Source organism: Penaeus monodon, unplaced genomic scaffold, assembly GCF_015228065.2.
Source record: "Penaeus monodon isolate SGIC_2016 unplaced genomic scaffold, NSTDA_Pmon_1 PmonScaffold_1939, whole genome shotgun sequence".
Taxonomy (NCBI): domain Eukaryota; kingdom Metazoa; phylum Arthropoda; class Malacostraca; order Decapoda; family Penaeidae; genus Penaeus; species Penaeus monodon.
The window spans coordinates 15,001-33,400 of record NW_023649026.1 but is presented as its reverse complement, the minus strand read 5'-3'; the positions used below and the strand labels follow the sequence as shown (position 1 = coordinate 33,400).

The 18,400-nt window shown below is 39.7% G+C and overlaps 1 protein-coding gene across 1 annotated transcript in view; it reads left to right on the top strand.

Annotated features, from left to right (window-relative positions):
• Nucleotides 1-3,278: 3,278 nt before the first annotated feature.
• Nucleotides 3,279-18,400, top strand: part of LOC119569873 — a 16,478-nt gene continuing 1,356 nt past the window's right edge. The window contains exon 1 of the mRNA XM_037917849.1: nucleotides 3,279-3,706. The gene's annotated coding sequence lies outside the window, so the exon portion shown is untranslated. The remainder of the gene's footprint in view (nucleotides 3,707-18,400) is intronic.

The following is an 18,400-nucleotide window of genomic DNA, read 5'->3' as shown; positions in this document are numbered from 1 at the left end:
AAAATTTTTGGCCATAATGCTGATGGTGCTTCCCTCTATGATGGTAGTCTTTCTCCGGCAACTCAGACAAATTTGTAACTGAAGTCGCACTGTAAACCTGACGACAGTCAATCATACTGTTCTCAGTGAGCATGAAATTAAATCCTACCAATTCCAAGAAATGTTGTAGTCGGGCCGAGAACGCAGTTGCCTCACATCCAAGTCTGCCTTGATTAATGTTCTTAATTACTTTAGTGATAATCCGAACTCATGGGTGTTAAACCCTTGATTAAAAGTTTACATTGAAGTTGTAAATTAGGACTATGGCCCTGGGCAGTTTCATTCGGTTGGCTCATCATTTGCGGTGCAAGAAATTTTTGAACATGCAACATTAATCGAAATATCTTTTTCTGCTTCATCTTAAGTATTGTCCTCTTTTATGGTTATTTGTAACAAGTCACACTATGGCCTGCTTGATCCGTTCTTTAAATTCCATTAAAATTGGGATAGATTGCTTCAGAGACGTAACTTCTCCGGCTCTTGATAGTTTAGAAGATGCTGCCCTTTTGCTACGTAATAGTAAATGATATTTTTTCTATCTTATACGTTAATGACCTTTGGTATATAATTCTCGATTTTTTCAGCGTGGCCCTTTCTATATAACAATAATAACAACAAGGTAGACGTGTCCTTAAAAGCTAAAGCACAGTCCTTGTTCTTTCTCCTTCTCTGGTAGCGCTTAATCCCTTGTTCCAGTCAGTGAAGGAAAGGGAAAGAACCCATTATTGTTGCCCTTGGAATTTGCAGTTTTCGTAAAATTACTGATGGCATTAGTGTTTCTCTGAAGAAGGATTTAGTTGAGTCAGGTCTGTAATAATAACATACACCTCTTGTATGTCCTTCTAATATCCATGGTCTCAGGGTGTTTATATGATTAATCTATTACAGTGTCGATTTTTGTGCAAGATCTTCTTGAAAAACCTACTTCTTTCCTTGATCTAATGTTTCCATCTTTCCACATTATCTCAAAGTTCACTCATTTTAATATCTTCAATTTTTAATGATTCATCGAAATGCTCAGTGGAGAAGTAGTGCTATTAATCTAATGCTTATTATGTCCCTGAGATTAGTTAATTTCGCATCAATTATAAAATCCAATCAATATGTAATGGCGTGCAATGAGTTTTTTTTCTCTTCATCTTCCCCGTTTTCTTTGATTCTTTGTTTATTAATTTATTTACCTATTTTACTTTTTCTCCAAAACACAAGCCCTTGCGACATTAGGACCATGGTCTTAATTTCCACTAACAGAAATCTCCTTCATGACATATTTGCATCATTTCAAACATTATCACATTCCTTTGCGTGTAAAATAGTTTCTCCGGATTTTCGTTGATCAGTAAATAGCCGATCCTTAAATCTTTACATTACTTTTCACCAAAAACTTAATCACAAATAAACTTGATCATATGGTGGATCTGTGCCTCGTCATACTACTATATGTTTCCGCCGCCCCAACAATATCATCGCCCGTCAACAACCGCCGGTCCTTCCGTAGACTTACCGCAGTCGCTTCTTCCGCCGTCTCGTTCTCGTCACGGCGACGTAACGCAGTGACCTCGGGGGTCTCTGCGTTTGACTGTAAGCGCCATTTCACACCGCTTAGATTATTTTGTTGATTTGAGGTTGACTGTACCACTGCGTTGTACTCGCTTCAACCATTTATGAATGCGTCAAACCTGTAATCAATATATATAACACTCATAATCACTGTCACAATTAGATTTTACGTCACTGTCAATATTCTGAACCAGTGGTTATACTATTGCACCGGGGAGTCTATATGTTACCTGTTTGCCAAGTACTCTTCTATATTGTAATACATAATTGTACATGATTACAAGTGCAAATGAATCTACATTTATTACATTAATGTGTTTGATACGACGCATAGCGGGATACATCAAGGCCTTTAATAAGTCTCCATGTCAGTCCCTTTATGTACTGTGTAAAGGCTGTTGTTACCTTCTCACTGCCCCTCGCACACCACGATGGCCCCCGTTCGTGAGGCTCCCCACTCCATACATCTGCTAACACAAGGATCAAGGCGGTCCTTGTCGCGCCTCTGTAAACCATTATCCGAGTTGTCTGGGCGATCTTGGAGGAGGATATAGTGGTCGCACTGTCACACCGCTGATGCCAGCGGCTACACTCTCTCCATCTCTCTTTCCATCTCTCTCTCTCTCTCTCCACCCTCTCCCCCTCTATCTCTCTCTATATATATTTATATCTTCTCATTCGTTTTCACTTTTTCTTTTCCAATTTCTTTCTTTCCTTTCATCTTTCCTACCTTGTTTCAGTCTGTCTCTCTCTAACCTAACTAAGGCTATGTTAAGTTCTGTTATATTAGGTTTGGTTAGGTTATATTATATTTAATTGAGTTAGATGAGATTAAGTTAGTTAGTTGTTGTTTTTTTATGCCAGGACTGATTAGGATAGGTTAGGTTATATTTAGTTTTGCTATGTCATAACATAAGATTAGGTTTAGCTAGGTTAGGTTTGGTAATATTAAGTTTAGTTATGTTATGTTATGTTAGTTTTGGTTTAGTTAGGCCAGGGTTAGGGTAGGTTAGATTACGTTAGGTAGAGTTAGGTTAGGGTAGGGTTGTTAGGTTTGGTTTAGTTAAGTAAGTTAAGGTTAGGTTAGATATGGTGAGATTAGGTTAGATTAAGTTTAATCAGGTTAGATTAGGTAAAGTTAGATAAATTTTATTTAAGTTCAGTTTGGGAAGATTAAGTTAGGTTTGTTAGTTAAGTTGGGTTAAGGATTAGTTCGATACGGATATGTTAGGGCCACTGAAGGTTAACGGAAATTTAGTTAGGGTACGTTTGGTAGTATCGTTTGATTTAAGCTAGGTTTACGTTTAGTATATTATCTTGTATTTTGTCTACTTAGGTTATAATTAGGTTAATGTTATGCTTGTGTGATTAACTTTCTTGGGCTAATTTAGTTATGTTTGTCGGCAATGTAGATTGGGTTTGATTAGATTAGGTTTAGTTAGGTTAGGTTAGATTAGATAATACTGCTACTACTACTACTATAATAATAATAATAATAATTATTATTATTATTATTATTATTATTACTGATATTATTTCACACACACACTCATATTATACTTGACATTTAGTAGTTACTCTCATGAAACTATAAAATTCCATTTTCTATGCTTCTCAAGGCCACTGACATAAAGAACCATTTCCGGACAGCTGCCTTGAACACGATTTGCTGTTCAATAGAGTTGTCCATTGCACACGTGGGAATGTGATATTTTGTTGAAGTTTATGGGAAAATAATTAGCATTACAGAAAGGAAATAATACAGAAAATAAAATAAACCCATACAGAGAACTAAAGCACACGATAAAAAGCACGCACACTATGATAGTTTTTCCATAATCAATAGAGGTACGAGGATCTTGTACTGGTGTCATTCCTGTATGCTTTCACCCTCCCCTGGCCACTGCTTGCACGATATCTCTCCCAGTCTGCCAGTACCCTGAGACCAGGCACTTTAGGCTCTTTCAGTCATGCGTTACTGTTTTCCGTGAGAGAGCGATTCAAGGTTCAATGGTGTGTATTGCCTGCTCTGATTTGAATGGCATCATTTCAGACGCGCAAGCTTCTCGTTTACGTATTCTGAGGAATAAATACGCAATTTCTCCAGGTAAGTAAACGTTAAGGTTGTTGTGTGAGAATGATTATTCATCCGTTATTAGAACTCAACATTGAGTTAAAACTCGGGTGCTGGTTAAATATTTCCCGCCATACTCTTGCGTTACCCTTTTCTCTTCAAGGTATTGGATGTATTGCATGAAAACCACATGAGAAGATGAGTATTTATTAATTTACCCCCAACGAAATTGATATTTCTTTATTTCTATCAGTATATTCCATGCATTTCCACACAAGCCTCGTTAAATCCTTTTATACTATGGTAATAGCTTTGTGGCTATTGGACAATGAATCTTGGATACCTTTGGAGAAACTTTGTGGATAAAGTAACTTTAACGTGGAAATGAGCGAGGTTAAAGTGGCAACACTAGCAAGTGTTGCCAAGGTGATGGTGATTGTTTTGAAATGTGTCCATGAAGTGATTGATTTTCGCCGCGGCAAGTGCCTGTGGAAACCATACGATTTTATATATTAATTATGCTGTACTTGTGTATGTGTTTCAATGGATTTGCCTATTGACGTAATTCAGCATGTCTCGCTATCGACAGGCTGCTTTCCTTGGCATCGTGGACGGCAGTGTTGCTCTCTCCTGCAGTACCATTCGCATCAAAGTTTAAGTGCTGGCCACTGTTTCCATCCCGTGCTAGGTTTACCTACTTTGCTTAAATGATACTGAGTGAAACCCCATGCAATGCACATCCTCGAATATAGTTGCATCACATAAATATATTCTCTCTCTAGCACTCTTTCTCACGCTAGTGTGTGTGTGTTGGTCCGTCTCTCTCTTTCTCTTTCTCTCTTTTTCGTTTTCCCTCTCTCTTTTTTCTCCCTTTTTCCTCTCTCTTTCCCCTCCTTCGCTCGCTCTCTCCTCCTCTCTCTCGGCTCCTCATCCTCTCTCTCTCTCTCTCTCTCTCTCTCTCTTTATCTCTCCTTCTTTCTGCCTCCTTTTCTCTGTCTTTGTCTGTCGGTCAAAGACAGACAAAGTGTTTTGAAATATCTCCTTGGAGTGATTGATTTTCACTGAGCCAAGAGCTTGTGATACCCACACGATTCTAAATCATGACTAATACTGTAAATGTATATTTGAGTCAATATATTTCCCTACTGACGTAGTTATATAAATATATATATGTATAATTTCTCACACACGCAAACTCACACAGACACACACCATACACCTATATATATATTCGCACACACACACACACACACACATACATACACGCTTACACACAGACACACACACAAAGACATACACTACACACCTATATATATTCACACAAATGCACACATAAACACGCATACACATCCACAGACACAAACCCCTAGATGGATTATCACAAGGACACACCCTGTGCTACGCACGCACACTTTATGTATATATGTATATATCTATCTATTATATATATATATATATATCAGATAGAATTGTGAGTGTGTGGTGTATGGTGTGTGTGTGTGTGTGTTTGTGGTGTGTATATATATATATGATATATCCTATATATATATTCTTATATATATATATCTATATATCTATATCTAATTGTGTGTGTGTGTGTGGTGTGTGGTGGTGGTGGTGTGTGTGTGTGTGTGTGTGTCTGTATGTGTGTGTGTGTGTGTCTGTGTCTGTTGTGGTGGGGTTTTTTTTTTTTTGGGTGGGGGTTTGGTGGGTGTTGTTTGGTGTGAGTGAATAAATTATCTATATATACTATATATTATATATATATATATATATATATATATATATATAGGTGTGTGTATATACAATACATATATTTATATGCATATATGAATTATAGATGTAGATATATAATATATATATATCTCTATGATATAATAGATATATTATATACTATATACCAATCATTAAGCGTCATGGTGTGAGCGTGAAACAGTGGACGACCTGCGTGGAGGTGACCAATCAGTTCGAGTTCTTTTTATTCAAGTAGATAAGTCTTCCCTGAGGCTCAGCTGCCACCGCCCACGTATTTGTGTGTGGGAACGCGCATATATACGTGTGTGAATACAAATACAAGAATATGTTCAGAAGACAACACGTTTTCAGTGTGCATCATGTGTGTGCGGAGTATGTGTATGACAGATTTTGTTAACGTGTTTAAACCGAGGGGGAGGACCGCGCAAGCGAGCACACTCAACTCGCGAGTCCTCGACTATGACTCAGGCGCATTAAGCTCTTAATTCCTCTTCTTCTCAGTTCCTCTCCATTGTTTTCACCATCTTTACTTCTATTATTTCCTGTTAACCTTTATGCCTCCCAGGTACGGGGGACCCACGACAGAGGGTAAATGAGGAACATCGTTGCTTTCTCCTAATGCTTCGCCCACAGAGTTTTGTGGGAGGCAGATAACAGTATTTAAGAAAATCCTCTGCGAATCGTTCCAACAACATTTGGTATGAAATTCCTCCTGTACCGTTAACGTAGCGCCACCGGCGCGGGGTATTTATCATTCGAGCGCCCCCTATTGTCAACCCAAAGGTTTCCTCTTTGGGACTGGTCATACATACCTGCTCTGGTTTTTATTGGTAAGACAATCCACCGGTAAGGACCTTGTTTATCGGAATTATATGCTTTATTTTAGTGCCTGGACTTTAGTTAGATCTACTTTAACTATTTGGGAAGCACTGTTTTTCATTAAAATTTATCATTTCAAAGTCAAGATCGTTAATCTTTTTCATTTGTTTCGTTACTCATTATGTTTTTATTTTTCGTTACTATCAGTTATGTCTAGTTCCTTTGTTTACTTTACAGTGTGTATTATTAACCAGTGTTCAAGATAATTACCTCTGAATTTCGCGTACTAAGTGATTGATTTTTCACTATTTCCAGGTCCCGATCCTTTTTAATTTCACAGCGATGTTTCCACTTACTTTCCTTACCTTTATAATTATTTATCACAGTTTGGCGAGGAACTTAATGACACATCAATAAAGTTTTCAGATCAGGAGAACGGTAATAATCATTGTGCAAACCATTGGGAGGGAGGTATTTCAGTATTTAGATGTATATAAATCTAAAACATTTGAAAAGCAACAAAATAAAATAATAAAAGAACAATATTAACATAATCGATGCAACCGGATTTCCTAATAATAACTCTAACGTCACCTACCCACTGCAACCTGTGGACCACCACGGGCACACGACCACTTACTCCGACCGCTGAGCCCTGCCTTTCGGGCCTCCTTGCCTGACCACCGCCCTTCACGGAGAAGGACGGCCGACCGTCCCATCTAAGGAGTCTAGATAACTGCGACCCCGCCATTTCCTTGCCGACGGTTTCTCACACGTATTTAAATATATAAATTAGCTAGATAGAAGACAACATAAACTACTATCTAAGTTATTATAGAATGGTAGAATTATTTAAAATGTCGGGATAAATGAACACAAGGACCAACGGCGAATCGTTAAATAAAACAAGTAACGAAAATATCAAACTAAGAACGAATTGATAAACGGAATAATAATAAAAATAAATTAGCTAAGGGATCGCATTTAGAAAATGTGTAGATAAACTGTTCAAAAACGAATCCCCCCTACACTTAGAATAGTTCTCCCCATACGTACAATTTTTTCTCCAGTGTGGGCCCCATGCTCTAGCTTTGGAGAAATTCGTGTGATAAAAAGCATTTTCGCCACGACGGGCGATAGTAGATCACCGACTGGAGAATGGTGGGAGCTGCGTGTGATGACGGTGAGGCCACGAGCATAGGTAATATAAATATATAATATTATATATATTATATATATATATAATATATTATTTATACATTATTACTATTATATACTATATATATATCATATATATCTATATATATATATATATATATATATATATATATACAGACGTAATGTACATATATATCTATATGTTTATATATACACTCTGGGCGGCCTGACCTTCCGTTCGTCTGTCCTCACCTGCCCCGTGTTATCCGCGGAGTTGCTTCTCCTCTCTCCCTTTTCTAACGCCACCCTCCTTCTCCTTCCCCTTCAGACCTGAAGATTGATCCAGGTGGGTTTCAAAATTGAGTCTCATTTTCAATAAATATTCTTAGCATTGTGGGTTTTTCTACCATAGTACTGCACGGAAGAGTTTTTACTATTCAACCACACACACACACCACACACACACACACACACACATCACACACACCACACACCACATATATATATATATATATATATATATATATATATATGTTTATTTATATATATACAAATATATATGTACATATATCCACATGTATAGATATGTATATGTATATATAATGATAGTATATATATATATTATATATATATATGGTATATAATATTATATTATATGTATATATATATATATTTATATATACTATATATATAGATATATTTAATGTTTATTATAAATGAAAAAATGTGTGCATAAATATTCACGATAAATGCACACACACACACACACACACACACACACACACACACACCACACACACACCACACACACATATATATATATATATTATATATATATTATATCTATACATATAATATAATATATTTATATAAACCACAAATCCACACACAGACAAATATATATATATATATAGTATATATATATATATATGTATATTTATATATTAATATATATACTATATATATATATATAATATATATATATATATAATAGCCCGTAAGGCAACGTCATCTAGGAGAAGGAAAACTCTGATCCCAAACACTCCGTTTGCTGAGAGGTTGACCAGGGATCCACACGCCTGCTTACAATCCGCCTCCATAGCTCCCGAAGGCTTTGTCGCTCTTGCAGCGCCTACTCTCCCCCTCTTACCAGTTATAGCAGAAATGCAAATACCGAGTTTTGATGTCACATCAGCACGTCATAAAAAAAAAAAAAAAAAAAAAAAACAAGACACGTCATCATTGTGGGGAGACTTCAGTGCTGCGAGTGGGTGCCGATTTACGAAACTCAATGGCCTTTCCTGTCTTGGACACTTTGGAGTTGGCAAATCAACGAAAATGGGGGAGTGGCCTGCTGTAGTTCTGCTGCCTACACGTCCTCTGCGTGACTACCCAACTTCAGGCAAGCACAAAGCAGAAGGTCCAGGCGTCATCCCCGCTCAAAGCACTGGCTCAGCTGGACACGACTCGTGATCCGATGTACGCACAGCAAGTTTGTGCGACATCTCTGCTACATACCATATCACAGACTGCGACACTGACCAATCGCTCATCTGCTGCACAGATCAGGCTCCTTCTTCTAGAAACTGCACAGCTCCAAACAGAAGCAAACCTTGCATAAATCCACCAGCATGCAGCTTCCGGAGAAAGTTGAGGAATTGCCAACATCTCCAAGAGCTCCGTCTGTCGAACACAGCACTGCTTCCTGCCTTGAGCAGGGGACCACCTCTGGAAGGCCGATTCGAAGACAGCCTTTGCAACCTTTGGGAAAAAGACCTCGAATACCACCGACTAGTTCGATGTAAAGTCCAGCAAGAATTTCCCCCGTCATTGATACAAAGTGTGCTGCCCTTGCCTGAATACACGGCTCCTCTGGTGAGAATCCATGCAAGCACTCAGACAATAGACATAAGTGCAACAGACTTACAAGCGTTGTGCCTTGAATTTGGCAAAGCTACAGCTCCTCCAACAGTTTGCGCTGCCGCAGGCACATCAGAGGAATGTACGAAGGCATCAAGACAATGTTGGGGATAGGAGATCGTGACCTAACAATGTAATACCATATGAAATAGAATGGTTACTCGCTGTAGCCTTGTATGTTTAAAGTGGTCAGTCACGTTTGAGGGTACCTCCGGCCGGTCAAGAACGCCCATAACGCTTGGAATCAGAATATTCTGACTGTTTCCCCGCAAGCGTATGTATCCATATTTGTAAAAGGTTCTGTTATTATACAGTCTAATATACCTTGTTTTTAATTGGCTTTGTATAATTCTGTGCATTTACAATCTATGCATTAATTAACCAGGTTTGATCGCTACTGATAACTTAAGCGGGTGCTACGCAGTGGTAATCGGTCAACCTCCCACCCACTGGCAATCATAGGCGTTCTCGCGGCCACATACATATATATGGTAGTATATATTATATATATATATATATATAAATATATATATATATTATATATATTATGTGAATATATATCATATATATATATATATATATATATATATATATATATGTATATTATATATATATAATATAGCCTGTACTAATCTACGTGCCTAGTTACTTTAGAGAACCAGATCTATAATTAATTTATAATAGTAGACAGTCCAAAATTCTTCAAAAATTATCTACATTACTTGATATTAACCTATGACCTCCTCCACCATTCTAGAATATTAATGCAAATATCACGAAAATTATATATATAATAGTATATATATATATATATAATATATATATATACTATATGATATATATCTATATATATATTATATATATACATGTATATATACACCACACACACCACACAATATATATATTATATTATATATTATATATATATAATATATATTATATATGATATCTATATATATGCATCTATGTAATATATAGTCTATGTATAGATATATTTACATATATATATATAATATGTGTGTTGGTGTGTGGTGTGGTTGTGGTGTGTGTGTGTGGGTGGTGGGTGTTGTGGTGTGGTTCTATGTGTGGTGTGTGTCTGGGGTTTGTGTGTCTATGTGTGTGTTGTGGGGGTGGGGGTGTGTGGCGGGGGGTGTGGAGTTGTGAGGGCGTATGTGTTTTGTGGGGTGTGTGCTTGTATGATCACATTTACACAGTTCTATTATCTAATAAATCTGTCTTTTGCATATGTATGCATTATATATAAAAAAATGTTACAAACACACAGACACACGAACACACACACACCACACACACACACACACACAGCACACACACACAACCACACGAACACACACACACACACACACACACACACACACAAGCCACACCACACATTATATAGATATTATTATAGATATATATATAGTATATTGTATATATCGAACATATATATATATGATATATATTATAGAATATATATATATAATATGTGTGTTGTGTGTGGTGTGTGTGTATGTGTGTGTGTGGGATGTATATGTAATAGTATATAATCTATATGTATATATATATATATATATATATATATAGAGAGAGAGAGAGAGAGAGAGAGAGAGAGAGAGAAGAGAGATAAGTAGTATATAGATAATGGATATTAGATAGAGCAATGATTGTGTGTTGTGTTGTGTGTACGTGTGGAATTTCATGTTGAACAGATTTTCGAGTAGACCACGAAGGGAAGTACAAGACGGGAATACATCACCGACGAAGCTCCAAAGCATCAGGAACCGCATGAGTTTCCCTGAAGGAGTGCGTGAAGGAGCAGGTTCTCCTCGTAGAGCACCCCCCCCCCCCCCTGTCAAAGTAATTCTCAACCCGTTCTTTACAGTTCTAAGTGTTACCCTGGAGGAAGGGATTAGTCATGCTTCGAAGAGTGGAGATGCTGAGGAGCCGCCTTCCGGGGCCCACCTTCCCCATAGACTCGTCCTTCGAACTTGGGAAGGAGGACGAACTACAACGGCGAGACATAAGAGATTGTTAGAGGATGTTTTTACTAGTAGCGGGTGGTTTTGAGTGGTTGCGTGATGACTTGATAGTGTTTAAACTGTCACACAAACTCTCCCAGAGACCTCAAAGCAAGCCTTGTCTTTAGGAGGGAGCCTACCATATCCTGATAGGTACTTTAAAAGGCCTACACGACTTGGCAGAACGACTCCGGTGTCATTGCCTCCGGCTGACAAGGGTGGTGGTATCGTATCATTATAGTAACCGACTATGTCATAAGATGGGAATACTGTCTCCGGACTTATCTATTTACAAATAAGGAAGCCAGGACAGGAACCGCGAGGCAAGTCCCTAGGAGTTTAATAGCGCAGCAAGGAGGATCCTCAAATGTTCGGAGAAGGGGAAGTCTTTGCTACATCAGCTAGCCACGCACGCCCGCGCTCCGTGGTAACATCAAACCCACAAAGAAATGAAACCCCGTGAGACCATCACCAGCGAGACGCGGGAGTGCCCCACACCGATTAGCAAAGATCTTGGCAGTACCTCTCTCGAACGCCTGAACTCCATCATTGGTTTTTCATCTATCAAAAACACCACCGATATATGATGGCAAAGACGCAAAATGTCGGGATGAGATGCAAAAAGCCTGGTCACTGTCGACGTCAATCGCTCTCACCACATACACTTGACCGGGGATATCTAAGCTCAAGAACGCTGACAGAATGGACGAATGAAGAACTACTTCTGCCGGGGGGGGAAGAATGATTATGTCGGGCCTATCATCTGCCTCTGCGTAAGTTTGGCCTGTCGAATTCGAGGACGTGAGTACTAGCAAACCAAGTACTTGCACTGGGCTCACCTCTGTCATAGTCCTTGCTCTCGCTTTTATGGAAACCCGCGAGGCTGCCACGTACCAGAAACATCGTGGGAATTAATGTATTCTACTTCGTTACGTAGATGACATCCTTTCTGTAGTACCGCCAGGACAAACCTCCAAGACTCCCTCCACAGACCTAAATGTAGTGCCCCCCTCCATACAGTTCCCACCGAAGAGGATAAGAATTAACAGCTTCCTTTCTGACACCTTTAAATCCATACAAGACTGACGGCCCCGAGTTCTCTGTAACAGAAAGCCTACTAATAAGATGTTTCATACATTATTCTCGCCCCAGCATCGAACCAAAGAGGCGTGTTCATCGGTTTCTTCCTCCGAGCGCTTAAATCTGCAGCCTGGAGTTCCTGGAGAAAAATGCAGCACGTCAGCAGTCTACATTCCAGCGCCTCCGTTACCCTCGCGCATTCTCAACCACCTCTCCGACGCAAGCGGCAAAGATCATGACCAGGATCAAGAGGGGATGCCAACACAGACAAACAAGAATTTAATCATCCCTCACTCACTAGCTGAAGAACACCTGAGGCCCTGGTAGGCCACACAATGAAGATAACTACCACCTCTGGCAAAAGATCGGGACATCGTCAGGAAAAGAGATCATGCCACAAACGACCTCGCAGCCAGGTGTATAGTATACCTTGCGGTGGCTGCGATAAGGTATACATAGGCGAGACCAGGATGTGGCTCTCCACGAACAACGTATCGACAGCACCGCAGCGCCTCCGACGACACGACAAGAGGAGCGCTTGTTGTTCACGTCGACTTCCGACGGCCATCTCACACAAGTGGTCCCGGCCTCCACCATTAAACAGGTTCTGCCCTCCACGACATGAAAGATGCAAAGAGGCTTCTACACACCAACTAACTACTTCACACGGCAACAGGGAGCCACGAACAAGCCAAGGTCGTCGCATACCTTATTACTGACGTGACCCTGAACCGCCTAGTAACTGTATATATACACCTCTATGTAGCTCTATGTCTTCTACCCTCTGGGCTAGACAGTGTAACGTGTAGGCCTCTCATCCGAGGGGTCGGCGTTTTCGGAACCCCGCCCAAGCGCTAAAAGTGGCAATTGTCGGCCGGAGGTTACTGCTGTGGCTAGACACCACGGGGGTAGGGACTAGTTCGCCGAGTCACACCAGCTGACACACGTGGAGCGAGTCGACACAGGCCGGTCTCCCCTCATGGGCATAGCCCGGGCGAGGCTAAGCTTCGCATGTCGACTTATTGCATTATACCCTATAGTTCCCACCATACGTTGACGATAGGCCTTTTCTCCTAATGTATTGAGTGAAGCCTTTGGGGAGATAACGCCGTTTCACGCGCTTAGGATTTATTCGTAGGCAATTCAAGGTGACTGATCCCTGCGTCGTCTCGCTTCACTTTATTGGAATTGCGGTCAACCTGTAATCAGTTACTATATCACCATAATCACTACAATAATAATCAGTTTACTTACGAGTTTTATACCAGTAATTATATTGCATCATTGGCACTGCAGGAAGAATACATTTTACTCGATAGTGATTAATGTCCTTAAAATCCTATTACTTAAAACCAACAACATTCATGGACACGGCTCTATATCATACAGACTGTTTATAATACATACGCATAGCGGGAAACAGTCTAGGCCTTTTTACCAGACGTCCTCAAGTCGATCCTTAATGTACGTGTTTTCGAGCATATGCCCTCTCGTACTGCTCGATAACTGTGTGGCCCCCTTCATGAGACCGCCCTTCCTTCCATCTATTATCGCAACACTAAGGGACATAGGCGTATTCACCACATATATCCACACGGAGGAACACGACACGGCATTACCCTTTATCGAGCCTATGGGGACACGTCAGCCCGGCGCTAGAGAGGATGATATATGCCAGATGCTGATGCCCGCGGTCACGCATCCCAGCTGATGACACCGGCTACAGATGGTTTACACGTGATGCTGATCGCACAGCTACTGCCATGCCGGATGTTGATAACAGCGGCTACCTTTGCTGTAAGAGAATGAAGCAGTGAAACTGATATTTGCTCAATTCCTGTCAATACATTGCGTGTATTTACACAAAAGACTCATATTCATCCTTTATATTGTGGTAATAGCTTTTGGAAATGAACGATATAAATGGCAACTCTCGGCAGGTGTTGTCATCTCTTTGTCGAGTACTTCCATGCAGTGACAGATTCAGCAGACCTAAAAACCTTAGTACAACCACACGATTACTATATGAGACTAGGCTGTGTATGTGTGCACCAAAGTTTTCCCTTTGGATCGTTTACAGCATGTATCGCTGTCACCTGCCGCTTTCCGTTTCCCCGTCGACTTGGAATTCCCTCTCCCCCCCCTCTCTCTCTCTCTCTCTTTCTCTTTATCTCTTATTCTCTCTCATTCTCTTTCATTCTCTCTCATTCTCTCTCTCTCTCCCTCCCTCCCTCCCTCCCTCTTCCTCTCCCTCTCCCTCTCCCTCTCCCTGCCCCTACACCTCCCTCTCCCCCTCCTCTTGTCGTGGATCACTGTGCACGCCTTCAGTTCATACGTACACATCTCTCACTCTTGCTCTCCCGCAGAAGTTGCGTATTATAAAATGTCTGCGCGCCCTCTCCACTTGTAGATGACGGTTTTTATCTCCTGGGGGTGAGGATGCTCTAACACTCGCCCTGAGGCTAACGTATCGAAAACGCGCTGCTGGAGGAGCACATAGAAAACGCGCCTGCCTTCTTATTTTGTATTTTATCGCGTTGTTTTTTAATGTTGGTGTTGTATTAAAAACGCAACTCTTTTTATTTATTTTTATCCTAAAATAAACCACGACACGATTCAGGCATAAAAACACGGAAGTCGAGGGAGATCTTAATTTTGTAACATTTTTTTCTTCTTTAACGACGGGTTTTATAACTGATTAGTTATTCAGGATTTTTTTTATGGTTATTTTACCTTTCTTTTATTTGTTTTTTATATTTTTTATAAATACTTTTAATAAAATAGGGGCACCCTCATTTATACAAACTCCGCTAAACGTAACAAGGGAGGTCTAGAAGCCGCGAGAAGGGGGGTCTTGCTGTCGTTCTGTTCAGGGGGGCCGTGGCTTGAGTAAGCCCGAATTGGCATCTCTACTCTTACAGATGTTAGTTGGTTGTAGTATTCCTCAGTACGTTTACTGGGAGGATTTTGCATGCTTTTTTAATGAACTCAGTGATTTTTTTAGACCGGTGCTTCAAAGATCTTAAAGTTCGTGGTGTACTCTTGTTTTATTTCATGGTACTTTACGTATTTCGTGTTTTGTGTTTTACATAGTCTTACGTGTTTTTGTGTTTTACATAGTCTTACGTGTTTCTGGTTTTACATAGTCTTACGTGTTTTGGTTTTTACATAGTCTTTACGTGTTTTGTGTTTTTACATAGTCTTACGTTAGTTTGCTTACCCGCCTTTTATTCCGTGTTTTTAATAATTTATAAGGTTTTATAACAGTTTACCGTACCCTCCTACTGTGACGAGTGATATAGGTCATCACGGATATGTTAGGTGAAGTGAAACCGCTAAGTATAACACTAAATCGAAAACCATCTTGCGTTAGGGTTAGATCCCCCGCACACGCCTCTCCGCCAACACGCGCAACAGTCCTTTTACATTCTCGCCCCAACACCTACACTCGACCTCGACATACACATAACCTGCTAATCTTCTCCTTTCTTCCACTCTCCTTACACTTCGCCATTTCTTCACACATACACCACGTTCCATACGTTAATTAAATGGGTGGTGGCCAGCGGCGCTTTCTTTAGATCTTGCGAGATGTAATCGTTATGTAAGTTGCTACACTCCTCCTCCCTCCCTCCTCTTTCCCTCCTGTCTCTCTCACATTCATCCCCCCCTCATGTCTCTCCCAATCTTTCTATCATATTTCTTTCCATCCCGTCTCCACCTCTGTCTTCTCTCTCTTTCCTTTCTTTTCATGTCTCTTATTCATTTTCTCTCTCTCTCTCTCTCTCTTATCCTTTCTCCACTTTCTCTATCTCAATCTCATTCTTTTTCTTCTCCACTCCCTTCTTTCTTTTCCTCCCCACCAAAAAAAAATCTTTCTTTCTCTCTGTCTCCCCCTTCTCCTCCCTCCTTCCCTCCTTCCTCTCCCCTCCTCCTTGCTCTCGTTCTCCTTTCATTCTCTCACCTCTAATTCCTCTTTGTCTTTCTATACTTCTTTTCTAACATATCTTTCTCGTCCTTTCCTCCCTTTCTTTTTCTTCCCTCAACCTTTCTTTCTATCATTCTCTCTCTCTCTCTCTCCCCTCCTCTCGTCTCTCTCTCTCCCTCTCCTCTCAATCTCTCTCTCTCCCTCTCCTCTCAATCTCTCTCTCTCCCTCTCCTCTCAATCTCTCTCTCTCTCTTCTCTCTCTCTCTGTCTTTCTGCTCTTTGGCTATTTTGAAATAATACGCGCAATTTCTTATAGTCAGAAAACGCTATTGTTATTGTTAACGTTAATGAGAATAATATATATATATATGTGTGTGTGTGTGTGTGTGTGTGTGTGTGTGTGTGTGTGTGTGTGTGTGTGTGTGTGTGTGTGTATATATATATATATATATATATATATATATATATTATATATATATATATATTATAATAATATATACATATATATTCATCCGTAATTAGATAAATAAAATCAGTTAAAATCCAGTTGTTGGTTTGACTTCTCTCTCTCTCTCTTTCTCTCTCTCTCTTCTCTCTCTGCTCTCTCTCTCTCTTCTCTCTCTCTCTTCTCTCTCATACTTATCATTTTCTTCTCTCTTTTAATATATATATATATATTATATATTATATATATGATTATATTATATTATTATTATACTCATTGATATCGTACTGTGGACCTTTAATATTATATTTATTATATATATATTATATATATTATATAATATATATATATATTATAATATATATATATATGTACATATATATATATATATATTATATATATATATATATATATATTATATATATATATATATATATATATATATATATATATATATATATATATACCATGATGACGACTAGGACCTCTATTTATCCATTGTACAATCAGCTATTAACTGCAATTATCATTCCTCACTCGATGACATACCTCATTTCCTGCTATTCGGTACGGACAAAAGACTCCCTTACGAGCTCTTGGATGTGAAGCCAGACCCAAACTATGATGACAACTATGCCAAGACACTACTTATCAGGCAGCAAAAAGCCTTTACGTTAGCCAAGGAAAAGCTAACTTTATCCAGGGACAAAATAATCGCAAACCAACATAAGATAGCAAGGTTTAAGGCAATTGTAGAGCAGTTCTCTGATTGCAGTGCCTCACCTGACTCCAGGTCCTCTATGCTTGCAGATGAGTCCCGTCCTCTTCCTGTCCCTTCTCGCTGTTAGTGGCGCCCATCTCCCCGCGAATCTACGGAGCGTCCCTGGCGCCATTATAGAGGACCTTCTCTGTCACTAATCATGTAGAGATAACTGTAGTACTCACCCCTTTATTAGAATTCTCTTCACTTGCCACATTAACCATGCCAAACTCAAAGAGCTAAGATCATACATATATCATGATAAGTTTTTGAATGGTACACAGAGAGAGCTTCTCACTCACATCCTGAATGCCACAATAGATGACTTGAGTAAATTCACTACCAGTAACCATTCACGCTCTCACCGTGGTCTTATAAACGCAGTTGGAAATATTGCACACGCATTTTTTGGTGTCATTGACGAGGACACCCTTAACAGCCGTCTTGCTGACTATAAGTCATCTCTACATAACGTCATTGCAAGATTTGACTCTTCAGTTCATGCATTAGATTACATTAGTAGGAATGTTAAGTCACTCTCCACCTTATGCTCCAGTATTGAGGAACAGTTACATACCTTATCCAAGGATATCACTAACGTGCAACGATTCACCTACTTCGGTATTAGCGTATTTTCTTATCAGTTAGCTATACGTAATTTCATGAGTGATGTAGAGCGTTTCAGTACAGACCTAATAATGGCTGCCCGTGGTGAGGTCCTCCCAGGCTTAATATCCCCACATGATATGCATAACTTCATAACCAGGGTCACCTCTATGTCTTACCAAACCCTTTTTAACCTTGGAGACACAACACTCTTCTACACCCATCTACGTTCTTA